We start from the raw sequence: 4,952 nt of genomic DNA on the forward strand, positions 1-4,952 counted from the left end.
GGAGAACGTGGAGGTGTAAACTGCCAATCGATCTCTTGGGGTGTATATTTTTTACAATTTCAGGGAATACTTCTTTCATAAAGTTTATGAACTCTTTCTCGGTGGCTTTTTGAACTCCGATAAAATTTTTCCCATTGTCGCTCATAATCGTCGAGGGGAAATCCGCAGTTGTCAGAGCTGAACAAAGCTCGAGGTGTACTGTCTTTGTCGTAAAACATACAAAGACAGCCACATACCCTTTCCTAAGTCAAGAAGACCTTAACATCGAGGTCTTTATCTGGAAAGATGCAGCAAAATCAACCCCAGTAATAGTAAACGGTAGAGCATAATTGCAGTGTTCAGGTGGTAACGATGCCATGATCTGCGTACGCATTTTATGTTTGTACAAAGTACATCGTTTACACATAAAAATTGTCTTTTTAAGTTGTGGCTTTAGTCGCGATATATAAAATTCTTGCCGGACCATTTGCTGCATCAAGCGATGCTCACCATTGAGTGTAAGCTGGTGAAGATATATAGTATTAAGAATAAATGAGTAAAACGGGATTTCTAGGGTATAATAATGGGATGCCGTTCGTTGTAACTGAGGCTGGAATTCGCTAATCTTCCATTTGCCCTTATTAATCCCTTAGCATCCAAGAATGGATTTAAGGCGAGAAGAGAGCTTCCCTTTTCTTTCGAGCAACTTTGCTTTCTCTCGACTGAAATAGCGAGTTTGGGTGTATGTGATGAGACTAACTTTGGCATGTTACAAATCGAAATGCGTTAGTTAAACACAAAGATCATTTGGTGTCCCTTTCACTTTTTTTTTAAGTCTTTGGGTGAATTTGTGCATGTAAGCGACTACTCTTAGTGCTCTAGGAAATGAAGAAGATATGAAAATTTTAAATTTTCCGACTTTCCGGCGGTATTATATTACGAGACTTTGGCCAGAATTCTTGTGATTCTGTTAGCCATGTTGGACCATTCCACCAGAGTGTAGTGCCAAGATCCACTGGGTTATCTGAACTTGCAACATGTTGCCATTTTTCTGGGCCAACTAAGTCCAAGATTTGATATATTCGGTTAGATACATAGGTCTTCCAGGTCTTTTTATTTGTATTCACTGCTGCTGCTACTGCCAGTGCACACCACACACGACCGAAAGGATTTTCCAAATTTGGACCACAACTTCGACGAAAAATTCAAAAACTGGCGAGACGCGTGTAAAGTTTACAGGCGTAGAAATCGAATTGGGGGCCACCCCGATCTAATAAATCCTTTTTGATCGGTTGGGCACTGAAAACGATGTAGGTTGTGCGATGAATGTTGTGTTGTGTGCTGAAGGTTTTTTTTTTTTTTTTTCCTACTGTCTTGTACCGAACCTCCGGTACCACCGTCAAGTATTACGTTGGGAGGAAGGTTGAGTATTACTCATACGTACGTGATGGTCCAAATGCATTCCGTTGCAAGCTGCATTTACTTGGCCCCACCTCGGTGTGTCTTATACCCCCCTAGTACAGTGGTTGTCACCCAAAACCTCCTTGTCTGCTCCAGTCATGGTTTGTGTGTCGCGTCTTAGTTGTTCGTTGGAATTTGTGGTAATCTTCTACGTTGTTGTTCTCCAGCTCTTTGGCGTTTCATGATTTTTGCTGCCACTTCGGACACGGCTTTCCACTTATCTAGTGATTCTACCATTTGAGACACTAGATTTTCTGGGGTTGGGTCTTTCCCGAATGCGTTTTTCAAAAATTGCCTTTCTTCGTCGTATTTCGCACATTGGAACATTGTGTGCTCCACATTCTCGATGATCTCGCCTCCGCAATAATCGCATACGTCGTTGTCCTCATGTTTGAATCGCTTCAAATATGATTTAAAACAGCCGGGTCCAGTGAGAACTTGGGTGAGGTAAAAATCTGCTTCTCCGTGCGGTCTATTAAGCCATAGTTCTATTTTAGGGATTAGGCGGAAAGTCCAGCGGCCATTTCGGCTGTCTTCCCATCGTTTTTGCCACCGCTTCACCGTTCTGCTCTTGCTTTCTCCTTTTGGACTCTGGGCGTTACTCTCTCATTTGAACGGTATGTGAGCTCTTTGGCTAAGAGGTCTAGCGGGTGTAAGCCCGCGATCACTAGGGCAGCGTCTTCGGATACTGTACGAAACGCGGAGCATACTCTTAATGCGCATATGGTGTACATAGAAAATAGGCCGCGACGATATGATTTGACTTCAAGAGCTTTCTCCCATATTTGGGCGCCATATAGAGCAACTGACTTTAATACTCCGGCTAGTAGTCGTCTCCTATTTTGTTTTGGTCCACGGGTATTGAGCATTAGCCGGGTTAGAGCTCTGCATATTTTCGTAGCTTTTTCGCTTGCATAAGCTACGTGTTCTTTAAACGATAATCTTGCGTCAAGAAGGATACCCAAATATTTTATAGCAGGCTGAGTGGTTATGCTTACACCTTTAGAGCAGAATGTAGCAACTTCCCGGACCTTTCTGCCTGTAATAAGTACGGCTTCTGTTTTGCTCTCTGCCAGAGATAGTCCATTAGTTTCGAGCCAGTCGCTAATTTGAGAAATTGTTGTGTTGGTTACCGAAACTATATCCTCTATATGTTTAGCTATTACCACCACGGCAATGTCGTCTGCAAACCCAATGATATGAACGTTTTCCGGTACTTTGAGTCGCAGTACGCCGTCATACATTATATTCCAGAGGAGGGGCCCAAGTACAGATCCCTGTGGCACTCCCCCAGAGATTTTGTATTTTTTGTAGCCCTGGTTTGTGTTATAGCATAGGGTCCTCTCGTTGAAGTAGCTGACTATCAGGTTGAAGAGATATGCCGGTACCGAGAAGTTTTTTAACGCACTTAGTATACTTAACCATGATGCCGTATTGAACGCATTTTTGACGTCGAGGGTTGCAACCATGCAGTATTTGATGGTACCACCTTTCCATCTTTTCCCACTAATGGCATTTTCCGCCAGTGTCTTCACTAGGGTCACCGCTGCGATTGTTGATCTTGCCTTCCTAAATCCAAATTGGTTTGGGGATAAACCGCCGGCGTTGTCAATGGCCTTACTTAAGCGCTGATAAATGATACGCTCAAGAATTTTTCCCGCAGAGTCCAACATGCAGAGTGGTCGGTAGAGGGACGGGTCTGTCAGCGGTTTGTTAGGTTTTGGCAGCAATATTAGGTTTTGCCTTTTCCAAATTGTTGGGAAATAACCATCCTGCATGCACAAATTGAAAAGTGCTCTGAATGGGTCTATGTTCCTAACAATCGCTGTTTTAAGCGCTATATTTGGGATACCATCAGGTCCTGAGGCTTTACGTGGGTCGAGCCGGTCGCATGCCTCTATAACCTCTTCGTTCGTTACTTCTGGTACCAACTCGCTTTGTTGCAACATCGCGATCTCTCGAGGTAGTTGGGGACGGGTCGGGAAAAGTACTGAGACAATTCTGTCAAGGGTTGTAGAGGAGGTTGGTATTTGATCTCGAATGCGTAGTTTCCCCATTACTGTCTTGTATGCGAGCCCCCAAGCATTGTTATCAGCATCGTCACAGAGCTTGAGAAAACATTCCTGTTTACTTTTTTTGATAGCCTGTTTCAGGAGCTTTCTCTTGGCCTTGAAACTTGCTTGTAGGGAGTTGTATTCGTAGGTACCACGAGACCTTTGGTATAAGCGTCTTACTTTTTGGCATTCTTTTCGCAGCTTAGCAATTGAGTCGTTCCACCAGTAAAAGGGGGGATGATGATTACGCCGTGGAAGCTTCGACATTGATATGTCGCATGCACTCTTAATGCGGCTCATAATCAATGAAGTCGCCTGGTTAACCGACCGCAAGTTGTCAGGCAGAGTAGTGGGTCCAAAGGCTTCTTCTAAGAGGTCTGGGTCGAATGTTTTGGGTCGCCATGAACTTCTTGTTAGGGTTGGTAAGTGCAGCCGAGTTTGCGGAGCATTTACCTCAAATATGATGGCATAGTGATAGCTGAAAGTGTACTGGTCGCTAATTTGCCATTGCGATCTACGAACTAGGCTTGAGTTTACGAAAGTAAGGTCTATCACTGATTGTCGGCCGCCTTTGTTGAACGTGCATTGGTTACTTGTGTTGAGAAGCTCAAGATCAAGGGAAGCAAAAGCTTCTAGTAAGGCTTTGCCCCTACTATTAGTTCTTTTGCATCCCCATTCAATAGCCCAGGCATTAAAATCGCCAGCTATTACCAATTTAGTTCTACCTCGGGCATCGGTCACAATGTTGTCGATAATATTCTTAAATTCCTCATCGTTGATGCTGGGGGGTAAATAGCAACTATAAATATGTATGTCGCTAACTTTAGCTCGAACAAAGCCGTTGAACGAGCGTGTAGACTCCAAATGAGGGAAGCTTGGGTTACATTTCCATACAGCCGCCTTATTTTTTGTGTCAGTTAACCAGTTTACACTCCGCTTGGTTTTGTATGGTTCGCTGAGTAATGCCAAGTCGATCTGCTTTTCAGCGATCGTCTGTTTTAGCAGGTCCTGTGCCGCTTGACAATGGTTAAGGTTGAGTTGTAATAATCTCATACGACCTTTTGTGCAGCCTTCTTATATACCGGGCACCTGACGCTTCCAGTGAAATGCTCAGTTTCTTTAGATCCTGCCTTCAGGCAGAGTAAGCATTTCGGCTTATTGGTGCAGTCCTTGGCTTGATGTTCACCTTCGCCACACCTTCTGCAGATCCTAGACCTATCCTCGTTTGTGCACACTTTCGCTGTGTGACCATAGTCAAGACACCTGAAGCATCGCTGCGGCTGCCTATGTTCCCGAATACGGCAGATTACCCACCCGACTTTCAGCCTTCTATTTTGTAGAAGCTGTCTAGCTGCCTCAACCGGGAGTTTTATGAGTGCAGTTTGAGTGTCTCCGTAGGCCTTTCTTATGCCCTTAATTGCTGAGATCGACAACTCCTTGTCTCCCAACTCTCTTTGC

This window comes from Bactrocera dorsalis, chromosome 1 (assembly GCF_023373825.1).
Source record: "Bactrocera dorsalis isolate Fly_Bdor chromosome 1, ASM2337382v1, whole genome shotgun sequence".
NCBI classification, from domain to species: domain Eukaryota; kingdom Metazoa; phylum Arthropoda; class Insecta; order Diptera; family Tephritidae; genus Bactrocera; species Bactrocera dorsalis.